Source organism: Nicotiana sylvestris, chromosome 12, assembly GCF_000393655.2.
Source record: "Nicotiana sylvestris chromosome 12, ASM39365v2, whole genome shotgun sequence".
Classification (NCBI taxonomy): domain Eukaryota; kingdom Viridiplantae; phylum Streptophyta; class Magnoliopsida; order Solanales; family Solanaceae; genus Nicotiana; species Nicotiana sylvestris.
The window spans coordinates 43,457,189-43,481,881 of record NC_091068.1 but is presented as its reverse complement, the minus strand read 5'-3'; positions in this window follow the sequence as shown (position 1 = coordinate 43,481,881).

Sequence of the window (24,693 nt, the reverse complement as noted above, 5' to 3'; positions counted from 1 at the left end):
GCCTGCCTCGATCGTGGCAACCTCTTCTTTCTTTCTTCTCAGCGCACCTCCCGTGCCGCTTTGAATAGCCTGGGTTGTGGCCTTAAGCGCCGAATAGTTCAAGATCTTGTCCGACCTCAAACCTTCTTCTATCATGACCCCTATTTTGACCACCTCGTTGAAAGATTTTCCAACCGTTGTCACCAAGTGACCAAAGTAGGTTGGATCCAATGTCTGCAAAAAATAGTCCACCATCTCTCCCTCTCTCATGGGAGGATCGACTCTAGCTGCTTGTTCTCTCCAGCGGAACCCGAACTCGCGAAAACTTTCCCCGGGTTTCTTCCCAGTTCTCAATAACGTGAGACGGTCAGGGACTATCTCTAGATTGTACTGGAAATGACCTGCAAAAGCCTGCGCCAGATCATCCCACGTGTACCACCTGCTGAAATCCTGCCTGGTATACCATTCCAGTGCAGATCCGCTCAGACTTTGGCCGAAATAAGCTATCAAAAGCTCATCCTTGCCTCCTGCCCCTCTCATTTTGCTACAGAATCCCCGCAAATGTGCCATGGGATCACCGTGCCCTTCATATAAATCAAACTTGGGCATCTTGAACCCAGCCGGGAGTTGGACATCTGGGAAAGGGCACAGATCTTTGTATGCCACGCTGACTTGATTGCCCAGCCCGTGCAAGTTCCTGAAGGATTGCTCCAGGCTTTTGAACTTTCTCAACACTTCATCCTGTTCAGGGGCCTTAACCGGCTTCTCAACCTCTGCCGGTACTTCCAAATGGGGATTGTAAGCCTGTGGTTCCGGTGCGTGGAATGTAGGCTCGGGGGGATAGTATTGGGTGTCGTGAGCCTGAAACAATGGCTCACTAGTCGTTCGCTGCAAAGGGGCTGATGTAGGTCCCACAAAAATGGGAATGTTGGGTGTTGGGAGAGGTTGATGGGGTGGTGGAGCTTGGGAATCGTGAGGGCTTCTTTCTTGATGATAGAGGGGATTTGGGCGGCTTGTGGAAGGGCCAGAGTGAGGGTATTCCGGCATGTGTCCCAGTGTCTCAGGGCTCTTTTGTGTTTTGGCTAGGGCTAGCTGCATTGCATGCATCTCTAGTCCCATCCTTTCAATCTTTTCCATTGCCTCTTTTAGCAACTGGCTCATCGGCCTTTCTTCCTCATTACTATTCTCCGAAGTAGTCATGCTTGATGCTATCGGTCCTTTGGATCTGGTTTGGTATGAATGTGTTGCCAGAATTCTTTAACAACTAACTGTCTGATATTAGACAACAACAAACTTTGTTAGTGTTAGAGCTTAATAGATTTGATCATAACACATAGAGGATGCAATGCACCTAGGCAGTTAACCGTTTCTACATGTTTTGCTTCAAACAACATGCGTCATCCCGGTTTGCTCATTTGTCTCTTTAAAGTATTTTGCGAAACCCTGCGTTTTATTTTATTTACATTTTCTTTTCTTTATTTATTAAAAGCGGTCGAATCTTATGGGGATTGCCTACGTATCACGTCCCCGCGCGAATCAGACCAGGCGTAGTTCTGCCTCAAAGCAAAGACACACAGTAATTCTTCTGGAGTCACTTAATTTCATTATCAAAATTTGCTATTACACAGTACTTAAAATAAAAATAGCAGAAGTACAGACTCCACGGTTTTAAACTTGGTTTAATGAAAAGAAAACAACATATGGAAAAACAACCAAAGCCAAATAAACAGGACTTGACCAAAACTAATTCTCCAATTTAAGGGCCCGCGAGGCATCATTCGGCCTTTTCGCGGCTCTAGGTGTAAGGTCTCTTTGCAGGCTCTTCAACTCGTTCATAATCCGGCGGACGCAGCCAATGATGGAAACAAGGAGGGTCTTCCGAGGTGTTTGCTCACATGCCAAGCATTTCATGTAGATGTAATGCCCTATTTCATCAATCCTTGCTCGGATGTCATCTCTTTCACTGAGTAACTGCCAGATTTGTTGGTTTTTCAACCCCAGTACCTGAGCATCGTCGGCAAGTCGATCCTGAAACAACTCCATTTGTCTTTCCATGCAGGCCATTGCATCGTAGCACTGTCTTCTGTCAGCCTGGGCATCTCGTGCTTGTTTGACGATCCGATCATGTAGAGTGGAGCTCGTCTCCCTTAATATTCTGACGCTCATTTCATAATCACTTATGACCTGTTGCAAACGCTGCTTCCGGGCCATTGCGTACTTTGCCCATCTGACCTTCATCCTTGTTATGCAAGCTTTTGATTGTTCTAATTCTTCTTGGCTTTGGCCGACCTGATTTCTCAATCTTGCTATCAATCTTTCATCAGAGCGACGCTTCTGTCGGTCAACGTTACTCTTACTGGCTTGGCGAAGGCGGGCCTTCAAGGTTTGGTTTTCTTGGGCTAACTTGTTTCTTTCAGCCTGCTCCGAGGCGACTTGCACATTGTTCTCAAATACAAGCCTTTCAACTTGTTGCTTTAGCTTCCCGATTTCGACCCGGTAACCTTTCTCCCTTTTTAACCATCCCCATTGCTCTTGTGAATCATTGGTGAAGTGTTGGACGTGGGCCCTTTTAGCAGGTCTTTGCCGAGTCTGAAACCTTCTTTCGAACCAAGCACCGTACTTTGGGTCTACCTCACCTTTAGCTAGCTCTCGTACCATGGTTTTGGGCTCCAAGAATCTACATTCATGCCACAGTTTTCTAATCTTCCCCTCGGGGAATATGACTCCCGGGCTCAATTCCAAGGCATGCTTGCTCAGATTTTCATCATTAGGGACTACTTGAAACCTGCCCAGTTGTCGTAATACCCGATGAGGGGCATATGGCTGGATGCTGCGAAGCCCCATTAAGAGAACATGACATTCTTCAGCCGACATGTAGATAACCTCAGTATCAGTCAACCAACCAAATGCCCATTCAATTTGGTCAGATGTTGTTGACCTTAACCGTGTAAACCATTCTTCGACACCTTCAGGAAATCTGGCGCCTGTCATGCGCTTCTTGAATCCGCTGATACAATTCCTCTCGGTCAACCCGTGGTTCATGTATCCTACTCGGTGATGGAGGTGTTCCTGCATCCATAGCTGAAGTAACAGGTTGCAACCTTGGAAGAACGTACCTCCTTCTCGGCATATAGTTAGAGCCCGGTAGATTTCGGACAAAATCAAAGGAACCACAGTACTATTGGTTCTTTTGATTGCCACGTCGGCCATCCCTACCAGACCTATCTCTATCTTTTTGTCCTTCCTTGGGCAGACCATGACTCCCAAGAATGCTGTGATAAAAGCCAAAGTACGTCTTGCTTCCCATTTGTTTCTGTTCCCGCCGTGAGTTAGCCCAAGGTTCGGTTCCTCGAAACCCTGCGGGGTCCCGTACCGCTGATACAAGAAATGGAGATCACAACACCCTCTCGATAAATCGTCATGTTGTACCTTCCGACTAATGCTTAGTAGATCCAGAAACGCATGCGGGGACACTGGCCTTGGCGAAAGCAAATATTGCCCTCTTAACTTCTCATTCAGTCCCGCATATCCGGCAACTTCCTCAAGTGTCGGTGAAAGTTCAAAGTCAACAAAACGGAATACATTGCAGGTGGGGTCCCAAAATGGTATTAGAGCTTCAAGAATATCTGTCCTCGGCTCAACACCCAACAAATTTACAAAACCTCCCAATATTCTTCCTATTACCCCTTTGCTATCGGCTTCCAAGTCATTCCACCACATGTGGAGTTGTAGAGGGACCTCGCTGAGGGCTGAGAATGGTTCATTTTGCTCTGTGTTCATCCTGCACATTTATTAGGGTGACCTTTTAGGTGAAAACAAAAACCTTTATTTTGACTCTAACCAAAAATCTTTGGACAAAACAAAAAAATTACATGTGTATACATATATACATATATGCTTTATGGTATATCATTTTTGGTAAAAATGGAAAAAGAGTTGGACCCGATGAGGGTTGCCTACGTATCTCACATCCGGTGAGAATCAAACCGACGTAGTTCGGGTGATAAACTAACTGGTTTGTTTATTTCTATTTTTTCTTTTTTCTTATTTTATATATATTTTTTTTTTGTAAAAATTTCCTAACATTCAAAACCGGTCATCATGCATGTTTGAAGCAAATAAATGCACAAGCAGTGAGTAGGATGCATCAGGATGGCCTTTTTCTATTTCAGGTTGCTATTCCTAGACGGACCCAACCCCTGTGTTGAGTCCCCTAAGTCAAATGCACATGATGCAAATAAACGTTCCTACTAGGGATCCGGCATGTGGCTTTGTTATACTAGGTTCAGAACCTGGGTGTTTGTTCTAGACCTGGCTTACCCGAGCGGACAGCTCGAGCCGAGGGGGGGCAGCGTACCGGGAATACAGAAGCTTCACCGGCTTAGCAACTTGTCCGAACCTCGTTCTAAATTGGGATTTGACACTATACAGAAAAGAAGTCGTACGAAGTACACCCTTCTTCATGATTTAGAAGACTCAGAAAGGATATGGGTTTCGGCACAGTTTATATACAGTTCAAATAATATCAAAGCGGTAAAAGCAGCATTTAACACATTAGGCTCAAACATGTAAAAATCAGATAATAGATAAAGCCAAATAATAACAATTATTTTAAGCTCGAATTCTTAACCCTGAACCAGTGGTTCTGGGTATGGTCCCCAGCAGAGTCGCCAGAGCTGTCACACCTCCTTTTTCCGCACCAGAGAGGGTGCAAGGGAGTTTTTCCAATTAAAGGACAATCGAAATGGGATTGGTTTATTAATTTCAGAGTCGCCACTTGGGAGATTTAGGGTGTCCCAAGTCACCAATTTTAATCCCGAATCGAGGAAAAGAATGACTCCATATTACAGTCTGCGCACCAGAAATCCGGATAAGGAATTCTGTTAACCCGGGAGAAGGTGTTAGGCATTCCCGAGTTCCGTGGTTCTAGCACGGTCGCTCAACTGTCATATTCGGCTTATTTATCTGATTTTAAATACCATTATGAACCAATGTGCCAATTTTAACTTTTTACCGCTTTATTGTTATTATTTCAAAAGGATGTGAACATCGCTTAAAACATGTCTTTGGACTGCGTCACATGAAATGCACCCACAATCTGGAACATATTTTATTTGATGTTTTGGGATTTGGATCTGGGTCGCATGAAATGCACACCCCAAGTTTTAAGAAAGTAGATTATTAAACACGCACCTAAAGAGACTATCGTGTTATTATTTTAGGAAGGGCCGTGAAATTTGCTAAACGGCCCGTCCCGGAATCTAAGTATTTAATATATACATTTAGAGGGCCCCGCAGCTTCTACATTTTTGTTTGTCGAGGCTCGTCTCATTTTTATTTTAAAGGATAAACCTATAATGACTATATTTCCTATTAAGTTCGTCTCTAAAAATAAAAAGAAAATCTCTTAATTATTTACATGCTTGCAGATTATTTACAGCAGGATCCGAAATGCTTTTACAGAATAAGGAAACATGACCATGCATACAGACAGCTGATCGAACATTATGGGCCCAAATCCAGCTCATGCGGAATGGGCTAGACCTGGGCCACTGTTTATCCGAGGCGGGTCTGTTTGGTCTGTTTTGACCTGGGCTCGACCTTCATAAGGTTGAGGGGCGCGGACTTGTGCCAATTGTTATAAGGTTGTGGCTTGATAATTATAACGAGGCAGTTTATCAAAAGAGAATGAAAATTAACTAAGGCGGATAGTTTTATTCTTTGACATGCATTAAAAGAGAATGCTAATTACAAAACACAACTAATTTTCAAGACATAGCCTAGTATACTGCCAATCCTTTTGTCTGTTAACCTAACCAACATATGATATTAAACCATACTACATTTTTGTATTCACTCTATGAAAGGACCAACTCCAATACCCAAACAAGATTGTAAACCATTACACACTACATAATCATCTATATAGCAACTACATGTGGACATAGATGTCTTCAGATCTTCCCTTTTGTATTCATGCTCGACTTTCAAATTACATGGACAGTATTAGTTGTGTACCTGGTATAGAGGAACAAAAGAAGAAGGAAAAGGATCAGCTGAGTAGTACACAGCAAACAACAGCAACAGCAGATTCACAGCAACAACACAGCAACAACAACCAGCCAACAATGATGAAGCTCAGCAAGGAGTCGAGCAACAAATAAACAATCCCAGAAAAACAGAGTAGGAAATAACAGCCCAGAATGTTGAATGTAACAGCAACAGAAATCCAATGACCACAAGAAAGCTTGGCAAACGACAGAAAAGCAAAACCACAAAGACAACCTGATCAAACTGGACTCTTACACAGTTTCTTCTAAACAATACCCATTCACAATGTTTTGAAATTTATTCCTGTTTTTCCTTTTCAGTTTTCTTACTCACGGAATCTCTCAAGACTCAAAAAATGAACCCCTTTTCTAATGGAAGGTCTCCTCTTTTATAGCCTAACCTTAACACTTTACAGTCTGTTTTACAACTCAAAATTGCCCCCCCCCCCCCCCCGTTGTTTTTCCACTCACTTGTTTTAAATAACCAAGCTCCCATGAAATCCCTGACAGCCCCTCTCTCTTTTTGGTTGTTAAAGTGTACTGATCACTTGTTTATTTAACCAAAGTATGGGCAGTAGGAATATAATCTGACAGCACATGCTGTCCAATTATTTTAATTCCTTAAAGCTAACCATACACATGCTGCCCACGGTCTAAACCAAATGGCATCGTGTTTTAAAATCAAAGTCTGAATCTGCCATTATAACCTTTCCCCTAGATGTTCTTTAATTCGATTTGAACAAAATCAATAGGCAATACAATTCAGTTCCTAATGGGACTCAAATACGATCACAGCAGAAATAAGCAATACGAATCAAGTTGTTACCATTAACGATTGAAACTAATTGACGACATATATCGACTCGACTATATTAATCGTAACACATAACAATCAATCGTTCATATAAACAACACGTATAGAGTCCCGAATGACTTCAGACAAATTTGTTCAAACACTGGGAACTTATGTGAATTAAACTCGTTTGACGACTAATCTAATTGATGAGCACGTATATCACAGGGTATATTCAGAACACAAACAGAAGACAATTGGCCAAATAAAAAGGCCTTTAACAGAGATGGAAGAAATCCGAATGAAAAATAACAAAATAACAAACAAACACAAAGAAATATGCTGACAACTTAATTAGAAGTAAAACAAAAGAAAGGAAAACTTACCAAAAAGAGTTTGAAATCAAAATGACCCAAATCTGACTCAACTTCGAACTCTTGAAGCCGAACAAACTTTAATCAGGGTGTTCTCACATGAGAACACCTTGATTAAGGTCTATTAGACCTCAAACCTTTGTCAAGGCCGGCCAGATTCCCCAGGTGCATGTGTTCTAAGGTCTGGATTTCCAGATCTGATTTTTAGGGAGTTGTGGGTAGATTCGGACCAAACCAAGCTTGGTTTGGTCACGAGGAAGGTCAGGGGAGTGTCTGGTATGAAGATGGGGTGGTTTGGCATAGATCGAGTTTTGTCTCGAATCTTCAAATCCAGATTCGAGACGATAGGAGGTGATTCGAGGTTCGTGGTTAGTGGATTCGTGTTCAGGGTGGTTGGATGCTTTAGGGGTGTGAAGGGGGTGGTCACCGGCGTTCGTGCCGCCAGGTTTTGGTGGAGGGGAAGCTAGGGCGGCTTGCTAGGGTTTGGGGTTTCAGCTCGGGGAAGGAGACGAGTGAGGGGTGGGGTTCGGATAGGGGGCGTGGGGTGAAGGGTTGAGTTTATATATGGGGAGGCTGATTGGATCTGAGCCGTTAGATCAGATGATCTCAACGGCTTGGATCTGATGCTGAGAAATGAGACGGGGTCGTTTGGTAGTTAAACGGGGTCGTTTGGTTTAAGTGAGGGGTTGGATCGGATTGGTTCCTGGGTCGGGTTTTGAAACGGGTTACTGATAGAGGTCCTGAGCCGTTGGATCGAGAGTTTGAACGGCCCAGATCAGACGCATGATGCGGCGTCGTTTCGGGAGGTGGTCAGGGCAGGCCTGGTTTGGACTGGGTTGAGTGCTGGTTTGGGCCTGTTTTTGTTTCATTTATTTTGGGCCCAACCGATTTTCTTCCCTTTTTGTTTTTCTAGTTTCATTTTTCTTTTAAAACAAAAAATAAAATAATAGACAATAAAATAATGAAATTAAAACTAAACAACAATGGAACATTTTAACACAATTATCACCAAATATTCAAGTAAGTTAACTAAAAGCCTAGAACGAACGACGCACACATATATATATTATTTTTTGAATTTTCTTTTACTGACACATATTTTTGTATTTTTGTTTGATAATGACTAGATGCAAAATGGACAGACCCACAAATGACCAACAACACATGTTACGGAAAGATCGAAAAATTGTACAGCGAAACCATTTGTCACTATTTTTATTTTTTGTTTTCCTTTTGGAGTGATTGCTCGTGAAGCAAAAATCACGTGCTTACAGCTGCCCCTCTTTGCACGAAGACACTAAGGGTTTTCGCGCAAAGATAAAGCGAGCGATTTTTGCCTGTCCGAATACTCCGTGTGAAGCATTTTTGAAAAGGATTTGACCGAACCTTCGCTTCAGAGGTTTCCTACATATCCTGGGCTGAACAGGAATCAGGTCAATGTAGTTCGGGAAATTTTTGGTAGCTGGGACTACCGTGTGACTGTAGTGTTTGCTGTTGTTGCGCGCTGTTGTATGCTGCTCTAGGATGCTACTGCTCAACCGATCTCCCTGTTACATTGCTCTAAAAGGAAAAACAAGAAGCTAAGCTAGAGTGTGAGATCTCATATATCTTCAACTTGTTCTTGTTGTCTTGCTTTCTTGTCGGCTGACGCTTTCCTCTGACGCCTTTATTTTGTGAACTTGGAGATGATGCTGGTCCTTCACCTTTTCTGAATGTCAGTTCTCATCACTTTGCTTGATTTGCTGGGAACATGGCTTTCTTCCTTAAATCTTTCAATGGTTTCTTCAGCGGTATGGTTTTTCATCAGAATTGTTATGTTGGGCATGCCATAATGTTTCCGAACTGCTTCTTCTGAGACGCGTTCTTCCTTCCTTTTGAATGTGCGCTTGCTTTGGCAGACTTCTGCTTCTTGGCGCTGGGGATTTTATTGTTTTTCCTGCTTGGGGCTCTCTGTTGTAACCTTCCGTCTTCAGGTGGGGCTACTGATTCCAAACTCTAGAGCTAAAAGTGTTCCCGCATTATACTGGTGGGCGACCTAGAACTTAAAAGTATTCCCGCATTATACTGGTGGGCGACCTAGAACTTAAAAGTATTCCCGCATTATACTGGTGGGCGACCTAGAACTTAAAAGTATTCCCGCATTATACTGGTGGGCGACCTAGAACTTGAATGTATTCCCGCATTATACTGGTGGGCGACCTAGAACTTAAATATATTCCCGCATTATACTGGTGGGCGACCTAGAACTTAAATGTATTCCCGCATTATACTGGTGGGCGACCTAGAACTTAAATGTATTCCCGCATTATACTGGTGGGCGACCTAGAACTTAAAAGTATTCCCGCATTATACTGGTGGGCGACCTAGAACTTAAAAGTATTCCCGCATTATACTGGTGGGCGACCTAGAACTTAAAAGTATTCCCGCATTATACTGGTGGGCGACCTAGAACTTAAAAGTATTCCCGCATTATATTGGTGGGCGACCTAGAACTTAAAATGTATTCCCGCATTATACTGGTGTGCGACCTAGAACTTAAAAGTATTCCCGCATTATACTGGTGGGCGACCTAGAACTTAAAATGTATTCCCGCATTATACTGGTGGGCGACCTAGAACTTAAAATGTATTCCCGCATTATACTGGTGGGCGACCTAGAACTTAAAAGTATTCCCGCATTATACTGGTGGGCGACCTAGAACTTAAAATGTATTCCCGCATTATACTGGTGGGCGACCTAGAACTTAAATGTATTCCCGCATTATACTGGTGGGCGACCTAGAACTTAAAAGTATTCCCGCATTATACTGGTGGGCGACCTAGAACTTAAATGTATTCCCGCATTATACTGGTGGGCGACCTAGAACTTAAATGTATTCCCGCATTATACTGGTCGCACTTAAAAGTATTCCCGCATTATTCTGGTGGGCGACCTAGAACTTAAAAGCATTGAAATTGCTTTCCCGTTCTTCCGAGAAAATTTTCGACAATTGGCAGAAAATTTTCTGCCCCGGTTTTTGGTGACTTCCATGGCGGTGCATCTTGCTGCCATCATCAATCCTTTGTTTTCCTGCAGCAGACAAAAGGATTTAATCAGTTTTAATCGTGGTGGTAGAGGGTGCCTTTCTGGCGAGCCGTCTTTCTCTCTTCCCCCTTTCTTGCTCTTTGTCCCCATAATTGGTTGGCGGGCAAAGTTGCCTGTTGGGGGTCTCTAGCCTGTTGGGGATTGGTTTTCAATTTATCCCCTTTTCTGCTTTTTCTTTAAACACATGATGTGGGAGTCTACTTCTAACTCCCGGAACCACTCCCTTTTGGAGCTTACTTCTTCCAAAATTTCCGGGCACAATCACTGCATTGCCTGGGACCGGCCCTTAAGACTGTTTGTATTATCCTGCATTGGGATGAATTCCCCTTCGGTTTCTGGTAGTAAGCTTTGAAAAATCCTTTCAAGACACATTTTAGGAAAAGAAATAAAGATATGGAAAAGAGAAAAACTTTCTGAACCAATATTTTGTGGGAGGAGACAATCCAAAGAACTTATCTGGAGGACACAACTGGTCCCCGTGATCATGGCGTGCACCATAGATTCCGACCCAGTCTATTTGTATCAATTGATCTGCTCGATGGTTTGACTTGCTGGGGATGATAAAGGAGTGTTCATTTCGTTTCGAATGTGGTAGCTTTGCTGATCTGTCTTGTCGCCTCATAGTGCCCTTCGAGGGGTTTTCACTAATGAGACTCTCTCTTTTCTCTCATCTCCCGGCGCCTTATGGTGCCTGTGAAGGTTTTCACCAATAAGACTCTCTCATTTCATATCCCTCATCTTACATCGCCTTTCGGTGCCTGTGAAGGTTTTCACCGATAAGACTCTCTCATTTTATTTCTTTCGAGAATCCGGGGTGTTGTAGATACGACCCTCTCTTCCGGGGATTCTTTCGATGCTACTTGGCACATATTTTTGGTATATGAAAAGCTTACACAGGAAAGAAGCTAGCACTTGTAGGAAGGTTCTAGAGAAATATAAAGGTTTCCCTACGAAGAACCTAGAACCATATGAATTTGTTAGGAAAGTCCTTGGAACATTCTAGCTATGTAGAGAATTCTAGAGAGGGGACTTACTTGTAAATAATAAGGGACTTGTCTAATAATTTTTATTTATTCACTAGCCCCTAGAAGACTAGTATATAAAAGGAGATATTCATTTATAACTCATCAAGCAAAACAACCAAGTTCTCTACGATAAAAAGCGTAATTTGGAAAATTTCTCTTGTCTTTCTTATCTAACATTCCCTTAGCGATCTTAAGTGTAGTATTTTAGGCTTACTTGGCATAGCAAGATTGTGAACGAGTTGTGCAAGAACGTGAGTAAATTGTCTAGTGCTGCACGTCGCTTAGTTTAAGTCTAAAGACGTGACAACATGGTATCAGCATAAAGGTTGTGACTAAGGGAATGACGAACGATAGAGAAGTTAACGTTGCAAGCACCCAAGACAACATCATCCAGAATGTTGTTGTCAAGAACAACCATAACAAAAAGAGGAATGCCACAAATAAGAGCCAGGAGGTGCTACCCGTGGTTATGCCAAACGAGGGGCTTACATCCCAAGAACCATCTACCACTGAGGAGAGCGAGGATGAAGTGGAGGTCCTACCGGAGGACGTCTCGCTCGGTAAAGAGTGGGCGATGAAGGTGAACGCGGGAATGGATGCCGCCGAGATTTTTGGCCATCACTTAGGGAAGGTGGAAGGCACCCTAGTGTTCTTGAGGGACACACTCTTGAGGAGATTGATAGTATCCAAAATGACTTGGAGGGACATACACAAATTGAGATTGAGCTAACGCAAACCATCACTTCCTTGGAATGCAGACACATGGAGGCCTTGAGTACCATCGTTGCTATGAAGGCAAATATAGAGTGACCCTAGGAGCATGTCGATGCTGGAGTGATCGAGGAAGACAATAATGTTGTTGTGACGAGATAGGCTAAGATCGAGGCTCCCAAACCATCAGTGTTTAAAGGTGTTTGTGATGCACAAGAAGTGCAGGACTTCCTTTGGAACTTGGAGAACTACTTCAGGCACGGCAAAGTGAGAGACAAATAGGCCAAGATCAACACTTTGTGTTGTACCTCTAAGATATTTCCACATTGTGGCATCATCGAAAGTGTGCTAATATGGAGAAGGGGCTATGCATGATTGAGACATGAGATCAGTTCAAGAAGGAGTCGAAGAAACAATTCTACGCCATGAATATGGTGTACAAGGCTATGGGGAAGCTACGGGAGCTTTGACAGATGGCCACAATTCGGGAGTATTAGTGCGAGTTCACTACCTTAATGCTGCAAATATCTTCATGGCTCGAGGAAGATTCCCTCTTTTACTTCATGGAAGGATTGTAAAATTGGGCAAAGCAGGAGCTAAGAAGACATCAAGTAGCCAACGTGGACGAGGCCATAACGATAGCCGAGTTGCTCGCTGACTTCAAGATGGAACCTACCAAGTCCAAAGAAGGCAACACCGATAGGGGTAGGGGAGATCATGACAAGGACAACAAAAAAGGCATAGCCGAGGTATACAAGGGCAATGGCAAAGGGCCAACCCATAATAGACAAGGTCCAAGAGAAACAACAATGGGACGGAAAATTGTAGCAAGTACGTGCCTAAAGGAGGGTGCTACTTCTGTAAAGGATCACATCGGGAAAATGAATCCCAGAATTGGGGAAGATTGCAATAATGATCAGGAACTTTGCTCAGGAACACAAGGGTAACACAAGAGGGACCGCCTGCATTGGGGGGACGCGCTTGGAATCTAAGTCGAAAGTAGGGAATTCCAAAGCCTATCTTGGCGCATTATAAATGGAGCATGATGATAGCAAGAAAAGTTAGGCGGACATAGTTGAAGAGGAAGGTGACTTACAAAGTGATGGCATGCTATCAGACTTAGACGATGCACCAAGTAGAGGGGTCAAGTTTGCTAGCAAAGGCCGAGACCACGAAGGGCAGTCAAATAGGGAGTGAAAGTATCACGACCCAGAATTCCCACTGTCAGGACCATGATAGTGCCTAACATTTCACTTGCTAGGTAAGCCAACATTAGAACAATTTATCCTTTTTAACAGTCTAAGATTAATTAATGAAAAAGAACTGATTCGACTACAATAATCCAAAATATAATGCAGAAGCTAAAAGTGTAAACATCTGCTACAAAATCCCTGAACCTGGTGTCACGAGTGCACGAGCTTCAAGAGTAATACATACAAGAATCTGAAATAAATACAAAGTTGTTTGAATAAAATACACAGCTAAATAAAAAGAGGGAGGGGACTCTAGGAGCTACGGGCGCAGAAGTCTCCGCAACTGTTCAACTCGAGCATGTTAATAACCCCCGCTGGGACCAACTCCAAAATCTGCACAGTGTGCAGAGTGTAGTATCAGTACAACTGACCTCATGTACTAGTAAGTATCGAGCCTAACCTTGACGAAGCAATGACAAGGCTAAGGCGGGTCACTTACATTACAACCTGTACGCAGTATATAATAATGACAGAAAATAGGAATACTGAATAGAATTTAACAGTCAACTAAAAATAGTAACCACAACCTTAAGAATAAACCAGTGTCGTCCAAAATTACCAATCTTTAATAGTTCAAATACAAATACTGGAAAACAAACACGGCTCAAGAAATGGAAACATATAGGTTATTGCGGCGCGCAACTCGATCTCACCAAACAATACAAAATCCTCCCTTATTTCACCATAACAATATCAACAATAGTAAATAATATATTTATGTTGCGGCGTGCAACCCGATCCTACCATATGTCAATATTAGTATAATAATTCACGCTTATTTTACCATGTCGATCCACCCTTATTCCACCTGTTGCGGCGTGCAACCCGATCCCACCGTATAGAACATATTCACCCTTATTCCACCATATCAATCCACCCTTATTACACCTGCTACGGCGTGCAGCCTGATCCCACTATATCAGTATCAAACACTCAAAGCACAATCAAATCAATAGTTCAACCACAATGCCTTTATGATCAATAGGCGCCAAACTGAACCAAAAGGGAACTTGTACACTAAAAAAATCAACACGAGTAATACTACAGTGAGACCAATCCAGCAACTGACAATTAGAAGGTGCAAGCAAGTCAATTTAAACAATTAGCAGGGGGTCATGAAACTATGGAAGAACTAACATCGTGAGCATAAGAAGATATTAAATAACAAGTAGCAATTAATCATGGAAAGCATATAGGGCATATAATAGTTAAGATAGGAAAGGAAATAATTAAGGAAAAACGGTAAATCAGGGAAAATAGATAATTCGGCGGCATATAAGCACTTGTCACCTCGCATATATGCCGCTCACAAGAAATTCAGATAGCACATAGTCTGAGGGTTCCTAACTCCTTCAAGTCAAGGTTAGACACAATACTTACCTCACTCCAAAGACCACTCAAAACTCAACCATGGCTTTGCCTTTCAAACTAGCCTCCGAACCAATAATATCTAAAAATTTACCAACCAAACGATTCAAAATAAGCCTTAGGAATCACCCACGATTGCAAAAGGTTCAATTTAAGTCATTATTGAAAAAGTCCACAAGAGTCAACACCCGGGCCCGCTTGGTCCAAACCCGAAATTCGGACCAAAATCCGATTACCCATTCACCCCCAAACCTGATTATGTGATTTGTTTTGGAATCCGACCTCAATTTGAGGTCTAAATCTCAATTTCTCAAAAATCCCTAATTCTACCCAAACATCCAAATTTTCACCATGAAAATACTAGATTTTAGGTTAAAAACTTGTGAAATGTGATGAAAGATTGAAAGAAAATGGGTTAGAATCACTTACCAATGATTTGGGGAAGAAAGAGTCTTGGAAAAATTGCCCCTACGATTTTCTTGTTTTGAAAATTTAAAGAATGAGTGAAATTCCCATTTTTCTACTATTTGATCTGTTGCAGGTATCACATTTGTTACCTGGGGTTTGTAAATACGAACCCTACAAATGCGAACTTTTCTTCGCAAATGCGAAGAGTGCCTGAGCCTGCTGACCTCGCAAATGTGACCCAATGTTCGCAAATGTGAACTACCAAGATCGCAAATGCGAAGGCGTCCCTCCCATCCCACTGCTCGCAAATGTGGTGGCCTCTTTGCAAATGCGAGGCTCGCATTTGCGAGCCAGACCTTGCAAATACGAAGTCTGCAGATCAACTGCAGGTGCTACTATGTTGTCTAATCTCAAAACACTCAGTAGCTTATCCGAAACTCACCCGAACCCTTGGGGCTCCAAACCAAACATGCACACAAGTTCTAAAATATCATACGAACTTGATCTCGCGACCAAATCACCAAAATAATACCTAGAACTACGAATTGAACACTAAATCAAATGAATTTTTTAAGAAAACTTTAAAACTTCTATTTTCACAACGGAACATCTGAATCACGTCAAACCAACTTCGTTTCTCATCAGATTTCACAGACAAGTCATAAATATAATAATGGATCTGCACTGAACTCTAAAACCAAAATACGGACGCGATATCAACAAGGTCAAACATCAGTCAATTCTTAAAAATCATTAAACTTTCAAATTTTCAAACAAAATTTATATCTCGAGCTAGTGACCTTGGAATTTGATTTTGGACATACGTCCAAGTTCCAAATTACGATACGGACCACCGGGACCGTCAAAACACAGATTCGGGTCCGTTTGCTTAAAACATTGACCGAAATTAACTCGATTTAGCTTTTAAGGCCAAAATTCTTATTTTTATTAGTTATAACATATAAGCCATCCGAAAAAACACCCATACCATGTACACAAGTCGAGGAAGACTAAAATGAGATATTTAAGGCTTCAGAACACAAAATTAGGTTTTAAAAGATGAGATGACCTATCGGGTCATCACGTTCTCCACCTCTAAAACAACTGGTCGTCCTTGAACGGACGTAGAAAAGTACCTAAGCTGGTTAAAAGGTGGGGATATCTACTGTGTGTGAACACCTAATTTTTGAGAACATTTAATTTATTATCACTTCTTTTATGTAAATATTTTAGAGGGTTTTAACCTACTATTATTTTAGCTTTATTACACTTTTTATTATAGGATAAAAATACAAAAAAAAAATTAGAAGGTGAATTATCACTATTAATATTTTTTTTATTATTTTTTGTTTTCTTATAAAAAAAAATCCGAAAATATTATTTTTTTTAAAAAAATAAAATAAAATTTCGGGAATGATTTAAAAAATAAGAAAAAGGGAAGTATTGAATAAAAAAAAATATAAAAGTAAAAATAGGTGGAATTCTCTTTTTAAAAAAGTAAAAGAATGTAGAAAATTAAAAAAAAATAAAAAGTTTTGTGAAAATTTTAAAAAATTAAAAAGTAAAAGAAGGTTGGAATTAAAAAATAAATATAAAGTTAACTGAAAATTTAAAAAATTTATAGTAAATGAAAGTAGCATTTTTAAAAGAAAGTGGTTTGTTTTTTTAAAGAAAAGTTAAATAAAGTGAGATTCTCTTTTAAAAAAATAAAAAGCGGGATTTTAAATAAGATAAAAATAATTAAAGTTGGAATTTTAAAAATAAAAGTAAATAAAGGTGGGATTTCTTTTTCTAAAAAAATAAAAGCAATTTGTAAGTGGGATTTCTTTTAATTAAAAAATAATAAAATAATAAAAAAACAAATCTGAAATTTTGAAAATTTTGATATAAATAGAACAAAAAATTTAGTGAGAAAGGGGATTGAAAAAAAAGGAAAAAATAGAGGAGAAGAAAAAAAGAAGGGGGCGGAGAGAGCAGTATACACTTGATATACACTCTGGATACAACGGATGTACAAGGCAGAATTCATTTTGGAGAGAGTAAAAAAGATATAACCAAATTTTCTGAAATATTGAGAGCGGAAGAACACTAGAGAGAGTTCAAATCTAGAAAGAGAAAACAAAGAGAGATTTCCGGACTATTTTTCTTCTCCATTTTTACTGGTTTTCTCCGTGTTGCTGGAATTTCTGGATTGAGGTGTTGAAGCTACTGTGTTGGACTTTCTGCTGCTGTATTTTGTTGTTTGTTGTTGCTGATTGCTTACCCCATTTGTCTGTTCTACATACCAGGTATTCTCTTGAAACTATGTTGGAAATGAAGCCTGATTAAGTTTGTGTAAAGATCTGTGAACCGAGCTGGAGTTTAAAGGAAAAACATTAAGTTCTTGTTGTAATTTCTGCTCGATGCTGTCATTTTATTGTTCATGCTTTCAGTCTAGTTTATTTTGGATATTTCATTCCTAGATGTATATTTGATTTAAATGTTGGGTGAACTTATTTTGAATATAGGTGATTCAGGAATGTTGTAAACCTCGTATAATCATGTGTTAATTGAAGATTATGATCCTTAATTAATTAGTTAAGATCGGATGATTTGGATGTACGTTTCATGGCTGTGGTTCAAATTACAAGTTTAGACCCTTCATGTGGTTGGTCGAGTAAGCTTGGTTTGGGTTTATTTCCTATTGTCCATTTTAGATCTGTTCCTATATAGCTTGAAATACAACACAATGGTTTTAGAGTTGTCCTTCAGTTCTGTTGTTGCTCATGTATGAGCACTTTTTTTTATCTTAAAATGGTTTTTGAATGGGGGTTGAGCTTGGTTTTTGACTTGAAATTTTCAGATTCAGATTAACCTTTCATATTTAGTTTTTCGTTGGCAAGTTTCCATGATATGTGGTATGTTTTAAATATGTTATGCTTGAATCAGAATTTAATATAAACTAGGGGAAGGGACCTTTGAGTTTTGTTAATTGATGAATAATTTGTGTAAAGGTGTGTTGTTGCAACTAGGATTGTATCTTCATTTTGGAACCTATGTTAGCATAAAAATGTGCTTTGCATTTGATTCAAAGATTATCAGTATTTGTTCAATCCCAGAATTTCTTGAATGATGCAATTTGCTTCAAACATATTTGTTGGGTCGTGTATTGGGCTGCCATTATTGGCCTAATTTTGATGGTCTTCCCCTTCCACAATCAGGCTGCCAAACTGGGCTTCAAGTTGAGCCCAGTTATTTCACACGCTGAGCCTGCAGTAATGGGCAACCAGACGTGGGTTTTTGACTAATTCGGCCTTTCCACAATCAAATGTGGGTGGTCTGCTACCAGTTCATTTTTTATTAAATTATTAGTTTAAGCTTTGGCATAACATAAGTAGGAATCCCTTTACGTTCTTTGATGAGCTAGTCACGTCCTTTTAATTAAAGTCAGGTGCGCATTTATGTGACCCAAATCCAAATCCCAATGATGTTAAAGTATGTCCAAAAACCACGTGTGCATTTATGTGACGTGGTTCAAGACTTGTTTTAATGACGTTGCAATTTTCTTTAAAAATGAATAAAAGCGGTTAAGGTTAAAATTTGCACATAGGTTCATAATTGTTAAAATCAGATAATTTAAGCCAAATATAACAATTGAGCGACCGTGCTAGAACCACGGAACTCGGGAATGCCTAACACCTTCTCCCGGGTTAACAGAATCCCTTACTCAGATTTCTGGTTCGCGGACTGTAATATAGAGTCAATCTTTTCCTCGATTCGGGATTCAACCGGTGACTTGAGACACTATAAATCTCCCAAGTGGCGACTCTGAATCTTTAAATAAACGAATCCCGTTTAGATTTTCCTTTAATTGGAAAAACTCCCTTTACATATACCCTTTTCCGGGGTGTAGGTGAAAAAGGAGGTGTGACAGCTCTGGCGACTCTACTGGGGATAGAGAACCCAGAACTTTTGGTTCAGGGTTCAGAATTCGAGCTTAGATAAACTGTTAGATTTGGCTTTATGTGATTTTTTTACATGTTCGGGCTTAATGTGCTAAATGATATGTTTACCGCTTTGATATTATCTGAACTGTATATAAACTGTGTCGAAACCCTTCTCTTCTTACCTCTGGGGATGTGCTTACTGGTTGAGACTCCCTATTCTGTTAGTGTCATACCCTGAAATAAGAAAGAGGTCGGACAAGTTATAAAGCCGGACGATCCCGCGGGTCCCCGGTACGTTGCCCCCTCCTCGACTCGAGTTGTTCGCTCGGGTACACAGTCTATAACAAATACCTAGGCTTTGAACCTAGAATAACGTGACTTCATGTCGGATCCCTAGTAGGAACTATTATTTGCATCATGTTGCATTTGACTTAGGGGACTCAACACAGGGGTTGGGTCCGTCTAGGACTAGCAACCTGAAACGAAAAGGACCATCCTGATGCATCTTACTTGCTACTTGTACATTTGTTTGCTTCGGACTTGCATGCTGACCGACTTTTGAATATTTTGAGGAAAGAGAGATAGAGGTACGAGGGTTAAAAAGAGTTAAATCGCCTGTTTAGAAAACTAGTGTCCAAATAGTGTCGAAACTCTGCCGAATTTTTGAGAAAATGAAAAAAAAAAGAAAAGAAAAAAAAGAGAAAAAGAAAAAAAAGGGTTTTTGTTTATGAAAAATAGTTTTATTTGCCAATGAAAAAGAGTCTTGTTTTCAAAAGAAGTTTGTTTTATCGGCCCGAACTACGTCGGTTTGATTCTCACAGGGTGTGAGATACGTAGGCAATCCTCATCGGGTCCAACCTCCCATTTGCAAAAAATAGCAAAAAAAAATATATCAAAATTTTAATTTTCGTCATAAATAAGTCGGGTAACGTCGTTTTGTCAAAAATAGCCAAATGTCCCCGAAAGGGACGCCGAAAGGCTGACTTTGCATAAACGGCCATTTTTAGTCATTTTTAGATTTTTTGCTGATTGACCCACACAGCCTTAAAATTATCGTCCCCGGGGCGTTAAAAGGCCGTGTTTGCAATACAGGGTCTTTATTTTAATTTGAAGAATGAAAAAAAGAGTCATAAATAAGTTAGGTGATGTCGTTTTTGTCAAAAATAGCCAAATGTTCCCGAAAGGGACGCCGGAAGGCTGACTTTGCAAAGATGGTCATTTTTGGTCATTTTGATTTTTGACCGGTTGACTCTCACAGCCTTAAAATCTTCGTTCTTGGGAGTGCTGAAAAGCCGTGTTTGAAAACCGAGTCTTTCATTTTAAATTTGGAAAAGGAAATAGTTAATTTTGTTTTGAGTCAAATAAAAGTTTTGTTTTTGCTTAAATCACTTTAATAAATGTGCAGGATGAGCACGATGCAAAACGAATCTTTCTCAATAATGACTAAAATCCCTTTCGAGTTGCGGCTATGGTGGAACGATTTAGGCAAAGAAGGACAAGACGAAGTCAAGAAATATCTGAAAGGTCTTACAGGTTTATTGGAAATCAAGCCTCGGGGTGATATTATAAGAGCGTTGGTCACCTGTTGGGACCCGACGCACAATGTCTTCCACTTCTCAGATTTTGAGCTCACCCCAACTCTGGAGGAAATAGCCGGGTACATCGGAAATGCTGAGGTTCCGTTAAGAGGAAAATATTTGGTTTCTCCAAGGCCATCACGGTCCATCGATTTTTAGATTCATTGAAGATACCCAGGACAGTCCATAATCTAGATTTGGCAAAAGGCTTCTACACTCTGCGCTTCATATACGACAGGTACGGCCACGTGGGAGGGTTTAACAAGACGGACATCAAGCTATGCAGTAAAAATAACCGTCAGAAATGGGATGAGCATAGATGGGTGGCTTTCATGATAACCTTTTTGGGCCTCTTGGTGTTCCCAAGGAAAGACGAGAATATTGATCTAAAAGTAGCCGGGGTCGTCAGTACCTTGCTTACTCAAGATGAAAGCACTCTTGCGCCTATGATCGTGTCTGACATTTTTCGAGCTCTCACTGCCTGCAAAGCCGGAGGCAACGTTTTTGAGGGGTGTAACTTGTTGCTATAAATGTGGATGACCGAGCATCTATGCCACCGTTCCCACCTCTTGAGTTATGGTTCGTCTGACAAAACCTGTATAGGAGAGTTTTACATAAGGATTAACGGGGTTAGTCTGCCTGAAGGAGTAACAGCGTGGATATCATACTTTCGTACTCTCACGGACAGTCAGATACAGTGGACGTTGGGATGGTTGCCCATTGAAGAAATCATATACATGCCAACAGCTAGGTCGTATTTTCTCTTGATGGGACTTAAGAGCATCCAGCCGTATGCTCCATGTCGGGTTCTGAGACAACTCGGGAGATGCCAAATAGTGCCACGGGAGGAAGATCTTAGTGCTCAAGTCATTGAGGTTAGCCCTGACGGACAGTTTCCCGAAGCGAAAGTCCGCGAGATTTGGAATGAATGTCAATATCTACAAGCAGATACTTGTGTGCAGGATCGGGCCAAAGGAGAAATGTCGGCAGAATACCTCGCATGGTACAGAAGAGAACTTGAGCATCAGAGGCCAGCTAAAAGACCCCACATCCAGGATTTCACTGAATCATCACAAAAACAATGGGGTTGGCTAGCAAAAGAAGAAGGCTATCAGGCTGAAATCGGCAAGTTGAAACAACAGATTAGAGCTCTGAAATTTGAGAACAGTGTACAAGTTGATGCTGATCAGGGAGAAAATAACAGGTTGGCCTAAGAAAACGAGGCGCTTAGGGCCCAAATCCAACAAATTAGGATAGCCTCCAATAACCAACAAAGGAGCCGGTCGGACGAGCGGTTGATAAAGGGGCTAAAAAAGGAAATTAGTGAGTGCCGGGATGAGCTGAAAAAATCCGAAGGCACCATAGCGGGACTCCGAGCACATTGGGTAAAAAGAACAGAAGAACGCACCTATTACATGCAACAATTAGAGAAGGATTATGAAAAGACTATTGCTAGTCTGAAAAGAAAAGTGGTCACCCTTGAGGATAAAGCAGCTAAGCAAGCTAAAGCTTTTGAGACCGAAAGTGGACACTGCTATGATTTACTGGCCCGAATGGAAGTAGAAATACAGCAGCTGCAGGATCAACATCTTCAGGATTCTCATGTGTTGGAGGCTCGCAATAATCAAGTAAGGCGATTGCTTATAGAAAAGGGTCGAACAAGAGACAGAATTGAGACCATTGCCCATGCCATCCTTAGGAGATGTCAGGCATGTGAAGACATGACCCACACTACCTTCTTCTCAGCAGTGATGATTTACGTCAAGCGAACCATGTATGAGCTGGAGCAACTTGAAAGGGATTTGGCACCTAAGCCTGCGGCGAGGCCGAACGATGCCCCGTGGGCTCCCACTTTTGAAGCACTAATGTATTCATAGATCGAGTCTGTATTTTCCATTTTAGAGTTTGTTGTTTGTCAGTCTATTTTCTTTTTGCATCCAAGTATGCTAGTATGTTCGGAGTCTGTATTTGAGTTTAGTTGGAGTCTGTTATTTTCCATTTCAGAATGTTTAGTTTGTAATAGAATGTTGTGGTAATAAAAAATTTGAAAATTCCCAAAAATTTGTTCCTTTATTTTGGCACTTATTTTCATAGAACTACGCACGATCTAATTCATGCGGGGACATGATACGTAGGCGATCTCTATAGGATTCGACCACCACTAAAAAATAAATAAAAAGGGAAAATGAAAAATAAATAAAAAAGGAAGCTTAAAAGAAGGGGCACAATTATGAGAGGCCAGAATGACGCACGCAATCGAAGCAAATGCATGATAGAAAATGGTTAATTGCCTAGGTGCATTGCATCCCAACGTGTAATTGCATATGTGTTAAACTCTAAAAACTAAGAAGTTTGTTGATTACCAGAGAATTCAAGCAGTTAGCTTATTTAGAGGATACTGGCACATTATCATTACCAAACCAGATCAAAGGGACCAATACCAGAAATCATGTCTATTCCAGATGTCCACAGTAGTGTTGAGGTAGAGGAGTTGGACGTCTATAAAATGAAAGAGGAGATGCTCAAGCTTAAGCAACAGATGGCCGAAATGTACCAGGCCTGGTCCAAAGGGAAATCACCGCCAGCTTACCCTGCTAACCCGGCCCTTACCTCACCATTAGCTTAGTTTCAGGATCATCCCGCCACCGATCCAGGTTTTCCCATTTATCAACACTACCATGGCACTACTTCTCACACGCCACAAGCTCCACCACCAAAATCAATTCCATACCCTTCTCCGCCAATCAACCCTGTCTTTGTGGTATCTCTACTAGCTGCACTCCATAAATCCTCGAGCGAACCTGTGTGCCAAGCTCAGGACAACCAGTATTATCCTCCAGAGCTCACCTTTAAAGCACCCGAAACCTATCCATATGATCAACATTCTGACCTACCGGAGAAAGCAGAAAAACCGGCCAGAAATCCTGAACAGGAAGAGATGTTCAGAAAAATGAAAAGCATAGAGCAATCCTTCAGGGATATGAGAGGGCTAGGAGGTCAGGTAAGCATGGCTCACAAAGATCTGTGTTTATTCCCGAATGTACAACCACCGGCAGGGTTCAAAATGCCCAAGTTCGACTTGTACAACGGACACGGCAATTCGATAGCTCATCTGAGAGGTTTTTGTAGCAAGATGAGGGGAGCGGGCGGAAGAGATGAATTACTGATGGCGTATTTCAGCCAAAGTTTGAGTGGATCAGCGCTAGAATGGTACACCAGGCAAGATCATAACAGGTGGTACACATGGGATGATTTGGCCCAAGCATTCGCTTGTCACTTTCAATATAATCTTGAGATCATTCCGGACCGACTGTCCCTGACCAAACTGGAAAAGAAGCATAGTGGAAGCTTTAGAAAGTATGGTTTCCGGTGGAGGGAGCAAGCAGTAAGGGTAGATCCCCCAATGAAAGAAAACGAGATGGTCGATTACTTTTTGCAGGCTCTGGAGCCAACTTACTTTGGTCATTTGGTGTCCGCAATTGGCAAATCTTTTAACGAGGTTGTAACAATGGGAGGCATGGTCGAGGAGGGGCTTAAGTCCAACAAAATCATGAGCTATTCAGCGATCAAGGCGACCACTCAGGCCATCCAAAGCGGCACTGGGGGTATACTTGGGAAGAAGAAGAAAGAAGATGTCACGACTGTTGAGTCCGGAGACTGGTTCGGATCTAGAGGCCCATCACCCTACTATAGCCAACCACGACCCTACCACCAAAATTACCCTTATACTCCATATAGCCCTCCACAACATTACTACCCACCGCCAGATCCCCATTTTTCCGTCCATCATGCACAAACCTATACCCAAACTCCGGCACACGCATAATGGCGTGTGCCATCTCCACAAAATCCCTACCCAGCTCCACAAAACACATATCCACCCCCAAGGGCCTATAAAAATCCCCCCAGGACAGGTTCCGACCAAACCCAGCCCTCAAGAATGAGAGGTCACAGAAGCAAAAGACTTTCACTCCACTGGGGGAATCATATACCAGTCTTTTTCACAGATTGAGGCAGTTGGGCATGTTGAATCCAATTGAGCCTAAAATGCCAAATCCTCCCCCTAGAAATCTTGACCATTCGGTAAGTTGTGAGTACTGTTCAGGGGCCCCACGACACGATACAGAGAAATGTTGGAAGCTGAA